General features: G+C 45.1%; 1 long non-coding RNA gene across 1 annotated transcript; it reads right to left on the reverse strand.

The window, feature by feature from the left end:
• Nucleotides 1-5,387: 5,387 nt before the first annotated feature.
• Nucleotides 5,388-9,027, reverse strand: LOC149355865 (uncharacterized). Its single transcript, XR_016289765.1, has 4 exons — nt 8,829-9,027; nt 8,438-8,506; nt 7,859-7,923; nt 5,388-5,885 (listed from the first exon to the last, which is right to left on the reverse strand). It is a non-coding gene; the product is annotated as an uncharacterized LOC149355865 (long non-coding RNA).
• Between the last annotated feature and the right edge of the window lie 753 nt (nt 9,028-9,780).

Here is a 9,780-nt window from a genome sequence, read left to right on the forward strand (position 1 = left end):
ATGCGCCGCCGCGGTGGCTCAGCGGTTATGGTGCTCGGCTGCTGACCCGAAAGACGCGGGTTCGATCCCGGCCGCGGCGGCTGGAATTTCTTTGGGGGAGAAATTCTAGAGGCCCGTGTACTGTGCGATGTCAGTGCACGTTAAAGAACCCCAGGTGGTCGAAATTTCCGGAGCCCTCCACTACGGCGTCTCTCATAGCCTTAGTCGCTTTGGGACGTTAAACCCAATAAACTAAACTAACTATATATTATGCGTTTCCTGAATTGTGGAACTGTGCGAAGGTAGTTGCTGCCCATAAATCTGGATATAAAACGGATGTGAAAAATTATCGACCAATATCGCTTCTCTGTTCGGCTCCGAACGTTTTTAATACTGTGATACACACATTTAGCAAAAGTAGGATTAAATCACCTCTCCAACCAAATCAACATGGCTTTATCGCAGGCCGCACAGCGAGTAGAAATCTTAGTTTTATTGGCGATGCATCTGATGAGGTGGAAAAAAGACGTGAACTCGACACAATTTACTGTGACCTACATAGCCTTTGATATAGTTTGCGATCCGTTACTTTATTAGAAACTTTCAGAAACAACCATCGCTGCAACATTACTGGCATTGCTCCGGGACAATCTTAAAAACCACAAATGCTACATGCCCGCCGAAGGGTACACCACAGAAGCATACTCAGTCACAAGCGATTGATGGAGGGTTTTTTTTTATTCTGAAGTGACATTGCCGCTACTTTATAACACTTGTTCTTCTTCACTCTGATGATATTAGGATAAGTAAGTAAAACAGCGCTAGACACGGGACAAAGGAAGAATAACACAGCACAAGGCGCTACTAGCAACTCGATTTTTATTCCGCCGGAAGCGAAATATATATCCGGAAAGTAAAAACACAAAAACATAAGGATATAACAGTACAGACACTCAGATACATAAAGTGCAGTCATTGCAGGTGGATGATCAAGTCACGAAGTCAGATAGCGAATTTCTTTTTCAAGTAGCTTAATGGATGGCTTGCTGACGCAGTTCTGTCCTCTCTGGTGAATGATTAGTGCCTCGAAGACTTTCCTTGCTTTTTTCGATCTATATTTCTTGATAACGCTCGTGCGGTCCAAGAAAGGTGTTTAGTTTTCTGACAGGCAGTTTTTGCAGTGTATGGCTAGATTGCTGCCAGTTCCTGTAGAATGTAATCTGGCGTGCTCGCTTAGTCTGGTGTTAAGACCGCGGCCTGTTTGCCCGACGTACGTTTTACCACACGAGACCGGCACGTCATAGACCACGCCGCACTCACAGTCAGTGTAGCGTCCTTGATGGTTGATGCCACACGGGGCGTGCGATGGTTCGTCATTGTTGACGCGCTGGCACAAGGCACTGAGTTTGTTGGGTGCAGAAAAGACCACTCGAATGCCAACGCGTCCCGCACACTTTTTGACCCGATGGGACAGTTTGTGAATGTAAGGTATGACGGTCGTCTTAGATGTTAGATTATCAAGCCGCCTGGTCTTCGCATTCTGCACTTTCCTCATAAGGGGCTCTGCCACAGTCATGACCACAGGGCTGGGAAAACCTACGCCAAACAGTCTCTTGGCCTGGGACTGCACACTTGAGAACATCTCATGAGGGCAAGACCTGCTAATGCAGGTCTTGGAAAGTGCAGAATGCGAAGAAGACCAGGCAGAAATATATGAGAACACAGAATAGCTAACAAAAACCAAAGGCATGCTGACACGTGGTTAGGGCACAGATAGCGCACCTCCTTCTGCGAAAGAGCTACTTATGGCGAAATTACAGAGGCACTGCCTATCCTCTCTGTCTCCAAGCCTGTAAAATCCCTTGTGTGATCTGCGTTGGGTCGCTGTCAACCCAGTCGAAAAAAACACCAGCCCGTATCTGGTGTTTCCACCAGACCGGAAATTCAGACACGGGTTCTGGTGTGACCCGGCCTGGTGTGACCCGGCCTGGTGTGACCCGGCCTGGTGTGACCCGGCCTGGTGTGACCCGGCCTGGTGTGTCCCGGTCTGGTGTTACCGGGTCTGGTGTTACCGGGTCTGGTGTGACCCGGGCTGATGTTTTTGGTGTGGCCCGGTCTGATGTTTTCTGATGTGATTTAATTTGGTGCCGTGCTGACCGGGTGAGGAGCCTTCGGGAACAATTTGCCTGTTTCACGATATGTGCCGCCCGCTGTGGAGCATAACGAGCATACCTGGTACCGAGAAAACAGGTTGAAAAGAAGCGCACGTGGGTGAAGCAGGCAAGGTGTGGCTCCACAAGACGCCAACTTCACACGTGAGGAGGCAAGTGTGAGCTCGACAGCTGCCCTCTTTTGTCTTTGGTACTGTTGCTGATATAAACTGAACAAGTACAGTTAAACCACCAGCTTCTGCAATGCTTGCACAGTTGTTCACTATCACTGGAGAGCTCAAAGAGAAGAGTTGTGTGTACGCAGAGTGGCCGTGAGAAAAACGCAAATTCAATGTGCTTTGATAGCGATGCAGTGCATTAGGATACACATAACAGCATGCATACACCAGCACTCAATTTTTACACTTACCAATAGAAATTTTAGGGAAAGAAAATTAAACAAAATTTGCACGCATACGCCAATACTCAATTCGTATGATTGCCAAAAGAAATTGCAAGGGCATGTAGAAAAGAAAAAAGAAACAAAATTTATTCTGATTCGCTTAGCTCTTTGAAGCAGCGGGCCTCTTTCGGCGAAGTTCGCAAGTTTTCTGTGATAGCCACAGTCTTATGCTTTTTTCAGCTTCCGTGGCTGCTTCGTCCGTCACTCCCCAACTGCGGGCATAATGCCTGAAGAACACTGAAAGAAAATCAGGCATAAGAGTTAAAAATAGCGCAAGCTTTGTTATTATTCTGGCTTCTGCAGAATTGTTGTAGTAGAACCAATTTCTAGGACATACAGTAAGTCTTAGCCTGACAATTAGCTCAGCACTACAAAAACCGCCGCATCTACTTGTAACGCCACGGCTTGATGTAACAAAGAACAGTATGCTACATGATAAGTAAATTCATTCGCCTGATCATATCAAAGGGACACAGAGGACAACCTCATCCAGCTTTAGTTCTTTGTAAAAATTAATTGTATGGCTTTGGGGCCATGTTGATGTTGCAGAGTCATTCATTGCTGCGAAAATTGGGTTAGAAAATGAACCCATAGTTCGATTCACACATGAAAAGGGCCAAATCCTGGTGTGAGACCGTCCATGTTTCAACACCTGTAACACAATTAGGGCACAAAGCTGTAGCTCTGACGATGCACAATGCCATTCCTTCTGCTCTTAGTAAGTGTAGAAGCATGTGCAATCTCAACAGAACAGTGAGCAGTAATGGTGAGCAAATTTAAGCGAAACACCCTAAAACACAGCACATCAAAAGAAAGTTGTAAATGAGCCTAGAATTAAGCCCAGAAGACTTCTGCCTAATATGAGTAATAGTGCAACAAGGTGTTCTGATTCTGGGTAAATCTCAGCAGATATGTAAACAAATCACTTTCTCCACTCTAGAAAGGTTGCACAAAGCTATGTTGCCAAATCTTGTGCATGTGCAGAGGCCATGAGTGCCAATACTGCAAGCACGACAGCTGCTGTGACACTTTGCACTGCCTACATCATCAAAATGAGCATGTCGCCTTAATATTCACGCCAAGTGTAAAGAAGAAAAATGACTAAGGTCATCAGAAAAAAGCGTTTGTCAATTGTAAGAATGCAGGCAGTGCCCAGTGCCCTAGCAGATGCATACATGGTATGGTCCTGAACACAAAGCCAAAGAACACCAAGCATTACTATGTATGCGAAGTGTACAACAGGTCGAACTGCGTACATTTCCCGAGAATATCTTTGTGCTAAACCATCCCATAATTAGTGCCTTTGCTAAGGCAATAAAGATGAAACAATAACAAAAAAGGACAGGAAGATACATAAGAATGATACCATCAGCGTTTGCGTTAAAGTTGCACTAAAGAGGAATCTGAACTCATACTTTTACCGATGGAACTCGTTCTACACATTCCGAACGTTCTTAGAAACTTCGAATTATTACCCTGTGCAGTCGGTTTCTCTAGTTTAAATCGAATTAAACACCCGCTTCCCGCCTTTTTTTTTTAATTCCCCCGCAGACAGTGGGAGGAGTCGACTAATCTTTCAACCAGTCCTGTGGCGGCTTGCCGCTCTGCCATCGGCGGAGCGATACGGAGTGATTGGCGAAAGCAGAGTCCACGCGTATTTTTATTTCTGTGGGCCTAATTTGCAGCTATGTAGTCTCTGAATAGATCTATTTATCCACGGAAATGTAAAAAAAGCAAAATAAAAACGAAAGCAAAGCCGCCATGTGACTGCCTGCAAGGCACTCCATGCGTTGGCTGACTCCTCCCCGACTGCGGAGAATTAAAAAAAGGCGGGAGCCAGACATTAATCACATTTAAATGAGGAAAATCAGCCCCACAGGGCAATAATTCAAAGTTTCTAAGAATGCTTGGAACGTGTAGATCGGGTTCCCTTGGCAAAAAGACGAGTTCTGATTCCTCTTCAGTGCACATTTAAAGGTTTTAAAAATGCGCAGCTCTTAAGAACCTAACTTTCCAGCTCAACATTGTCATGTGACAACAGCATATTTTAGCATCACAAAACAAGTTATGTTCTTTGGTTGTTGCCACAGATGTGGAGTGCTCATGTCATACATTCATCTTGGAGCTCAGCTCTGTAGGAAGTTCTTATCTCTACCAAATGCTTCTCATTGTGCCTGTCAAGGAGCTAACTGCACATGAATTATCGTGCACAAACAAAAGCCATGCAATGAATTGATCCATTCTAATATGAGTCAAATAGTGTTTGATAATTATTACCTTCTCATGAGCTATTGCCAAGGTTGAGATAGCCTCCTTTCATATGTTATTGCAATATGACAATATGCACATGTGCTAACCCCAGTAGAATACAATAATTACCCCTTATCGTCTCCACCTTCAGCAGCGTCAGTGGCTTCTGCGGTGCCTTGTCCCCACCCTCTGCCAGGAATCTGTTGGACAGCGTTCCTGTGAAGCTGCGCTGAGCCAGCACTTCTGTTGACCACAATGTGGTTGCTGCTCTTTTGACAAACAGTGAATCTTTTGGCAGCGCCATGGGAGTATCGTACGCCTCTTTCAATATTTCGTGGCCATTGGCCAGGTGTACCTGCAGGAAAAAGAAAAATGGCATGCCGAACTGAAAGGGACGTACATAATGTACAAATTATCATTGTTTACCGAGTGCATTCTGACTTAAAACTCAGTGTTAGCACTTGCCACAGCACCAAGGTCAAAATCATTTAAAACTTGAAAATAACTGCAGAACTTAAGCGTGGACACTAACAGTGCGATGGGCATTTAGTGGCACTTCTTAACAGCAGTGGAGTATCAAAGGTAACTGCATGCAGTGCTTGTAACTGGCTAATGCTAATCTCAATTCATGTTTGGAATGCTATCGGAAAATAATTTCAGAAAAATGGCTCTACCTTGCTGGACATAGGCAATTAGTATGTGCGCACAGTAACAAATGCTAAAAAAATAAGAACAGCACACAAAAAAGCCGTGCTGTTAGTGCTTCACATGATATGGTGCCCCTTGTAGAGTGGAATGGTCACGAAATTTCTATAGCAACCAGATGCCCTTCTCAAGACATGTCATGATGACTAAGCAATGCGAAAGACCACACACAAAGACAAGCTACCCTTCCGACACAGAGCTGGCCTCTCATGCTTCGAATTTTCTTTCTTGAGGGCTTCCAGCTCCTCTTTTAGCGCATTGCTTTCTCTGAGTGCCACAATGTCCTCATTGGCACTTCTTTTCGCAGCCATTCTCAACTTCTTCACCTTTTTTGTTGACTAGAATTAAAGCATAGGCATAACCAATATAAATGCAGCAAATGTGTATCATGCACAAGTCATCATGCACTTCGTATATAATCAGCATACTGGCATTTGTTTGACCATTGCAAGGAGATTCACCCACTTGCCACAAGTACATTAGGCGTTTCCTCATCCATAACACGGTACTGTTGGCCGCAAAAGTTTGCAGGATCTGTGATGCGTGGCGGGGCGAAGCAAAACAACATTTCTGCGTGACCTGCCATAACAGAGCATAGTATCCAGGCTCATGTGAACCTCAACACCACGCTCTGTGATGGCAGATGGCACAGTCATTCCAGAATTGTAAAGCGAGCTGTAGCTACGTCTTGCCTGAAACCAGCTATAAAAAAATCTTGACCCTACTCGATAATTCACAGCGTAGACCAACAGGTCTCCCAATTGAAGGAGAGCGGTTATCCGGAGCAGTTACTTTGCGGCATTGCTGAAAGCTTACTAAGAGAAGTTACTGGGTCCTACAAAACTAAGAAAATGAGCTACGAGGGACGCCCTGCCGTGATGCCGTATGTTCACAATATCTCCCACAGAATAAGGAGGACAGCTAACAAGTACGGAGTCCAGGTGGTTTTTTCAGCTGCCAATAAGCTCATTGGAATGTGTAAAAAGGTCAACGAGAATGAAGACCACAAAAAGAAACCTGGGTGCAACATCAAACATGAAAACACCTATGTAAAGTGTGACGAAAACGTCATTTACAGCATTCCGCTCAGCTGCCAACAAACTTACGCAGGGCAAACGGGAAGATGCCTTAACAAGAGGCTCCGGGAACACGAAAGATCATGTGAACAACTTGCAAAGTCCGGGAATCTGGCAGCTCATTTCGCACACTGTAAATGCATACCCTTGCTAAAAAACACCAAGGTAATAGGTAGGGCTAGAAACGGACAGGAACAAGAAATTATCAAAGCTTTTGCAATGCACATTGGTCCAAAACAAACCAAACCAAACCAAACCAGTAAGCAATGCGTCAGCTCCCCTTCGGAGATGTTAGGGGGAACAGAATTAACCTCTCTCAAGAACAGTAATCTTCGGCTGTTGTAAGCGCGCGTGGTTTTTACCTGTTTTTCCTTCATTCTTGTCGTCAAATGTGTGTATATAGTCATGTTTCTTCTGAGATTAGTTTAGGTTTTATGGGGTTTAACGTCCCAAAGCGACTCAGGCTATGAGGAACGCCGTAGTGGAGGGCTCCGGAAATTTCGACCACCTGGGGTTCTTTAACGTGCACTGACATCGCACAGTACACGGGCCTCTAGAATTTCTCCTCCAAAGAAATTCAACCGCCGCGGCCGGGATCGAACCCGCGTCTTTCGGGACAGCAGCCGAGCACCATAGCCACTGAGCCACCGCGGCAGCTCTTCTGAGATTAAACAGTAGTTAGAAAGCGCTTCGTCCTGTGCGTTTTCAGTGTTTTTATAGCGCTGACCAATTCCTTCAAGTATGTATTTTCAACTCGCCCCAGTAGTAGCTCTTTTGTCTTTTACAGTGCAAGACACCACAGCTACTCCCACAGGCAGTCACTTTCATACTGATGGTCAAAAAAATTCAAGTGCAAGAGTAGGGATCCTTACCACATCGTTGCAAGCTAGCTAATGACTTAGGTTGGGCACAAGGTACACTCATAGAGAAAAGTTTGCTGGATGTCGATTTTCCGAAAATATTTATTTTTGCATTGCCTCGCCAGGCAGTCAGCTGAAATTTGTTCAATAAGATCGAGTATCCATGTCCCCTCCTCATTCTAGGCTTTTGATTAAATTGCTCTGGCTAACAGTACAGAGAAAATGTTTCACAAAGAACTCTCATCCCACAAATTTTTATCCATTACTGTACAAGAACACTGCAGTATAGCTAGATACCCTCCGCTGCACAAAGCAAACAGAAGGAAAGTATCCATTATGTGACAGGGTCAAACTTGCACTGTAGTTCAAACTTACCTGAAGGTTGCTGCTGTAAGCTGCAGGTACTATATAGCTGCTAGCTTAGGTCAGTCACATCCACACTGTATGGACAAGAAAATAAATTACGAGAGAGCACCTTATACAGCACGTTGTCAACGATGCAGCAAAACACAATCTCTGTTGAAACTACAATGCCCACAGGGCTCACTGATGAATCACGCATCAGGGCACTGACAGCATATTTGATGATCCACAGCTGCACAGGAGTAAGGAAGAGAGGTCTCGTCACAATCCAGGAACATGTGGCTCTAGGGGTGTCATATATGGTCCTGCTATCTGGCTCAGCATTGAGCCCTGTGGGCATAACATGTTTGGCAAAGTTATACCAAAGCACTGCAAGAGCTCATTGCACTCAGTGATTGGGAAGTAAGTGAAAAATGTGACTGAAGCTCGCAAATTTAACACAACAGTTAAGCTGTCCTAAACAATGCTACTGCACAGTGCAAAGTACTGTGCAGTGAGTGGATGGTTGGAGACTTCCATTTGGCAAGCCTAATAAATAAATTGATAAGCTGTGGAAGTATGCACAACTTTTATATGACATTTTCAACCTACCTGTGCTTTGCACGGCTTGGCATAATTAATGTAGGCACCAATACACTCGGTAGCCGGGCCACATCCACACTGCAAAGGCAACAGAAAAGAAAAACTCAGTCGCGAAGCACTGAAAAACTAACACCGTCCTGGCACTATGCTTTTCGTGCATTCTGTTTTATCGTAATTATGAACCTACGCGCAATTGCCTTAAGATTCACACCATGCAACTACACACCGTCTCAACTTTTTTTTCACAAACACGAGAAACACGTTTGCGGCAGCTAATGCATAGTTCTTGCAATTTCCACTCCGTGGCAAACAAGTAGCGCAACAGAGTACAACTGCGTTAATGCGCTTTAGTCATCCCACAGCAACACCCTGAAAGTTATTTTCAAGCACAGTTACTTACCTCGCAAGTGTTAACACCATGGCCGCTTCTTTCACCCGAAGCAACAAAGCATGTCTCGGCAAGGGGTCAGGCGACACCGGAGCTTTTTCACGAGAGCTTCAGAATCAAACGAGCGTCTTTTCGAGCGCGTAGATGACACATCACATTTGTAGCACAGCCAAGCAACCACAGAGCGAACAAACCGCACATTGCAGCAAAAGTAAAGGTGGAAAGGAGCACCGCGCGACGAAAACCAACGAGACCATCGCGCCACAAATACTGGCTTGGCTGATAGATTGGATTGGGTTGACTTTTAGGCTTACCGCTCTGCCGCGGCCCCTGGTAGGAGTTTATTCGGGTTTGTTTTCATGGAAGGCAGCATGCATGGCTACATGCCTCGGTTACCTCGAAGGAGTGCTGCAGGATAAAAGGGCGTTAATTATGAGCACTGGCGCCAGAAAGCCAAGCGATTCGTTTAATTCTGGTTCTTTTACATCAACACCATAGTTGAGTGATCTTAATCAATCTGAATATTAAACTAGTTGGTGGTAGAAATGTGATTGTGTGAATTTTGGCATTGGCAAAATAGAATTTGTTTTAAAATGTTCGTCTGAGGGAAAACAAATTATATATGCCATGTAAGCTCACATCCCAAGAGGGATGTTTACGGATACTCCTCGGACATCCGCCGTCGGATGTCCGCCAGCCATCTAAAAACGAACGTCCCTCGTACATACACAGAATCTCCGATGCGTATATCCGAATATGGACATACGTAGGCATGCCCTATGGACATCCCAGCCTGGCACTGGAGATTCGGACCTTACTCGGACCTACCCCGGATATCCGTGGTTGACTGGGTAAAGTTGGAAGTTGCGCTTCTTTCCTGTCGTCTCTATCTTTTTCCTGTGTACGTCTTTTTAGCGCACACCCTTTCAAATATGGATATGTACCAACTAGCCCGTCAAAAGGC

The sequence above is a fragment of the Amblyomma mixtum genome, chromosome 3 (assembly GCF_055824585.1).
Source record: "Amblyomma mixtum isolate Tamu chromosome 3, ASM5582458v1, whole genome shotgun sequence".
NCBI classification, from domain to species: Eukaryota; Metazoa; Arthropoda; class Arachnida; order Ixodida; family Ixodidae; genus Amblyomma; species Amblyomma mixtum.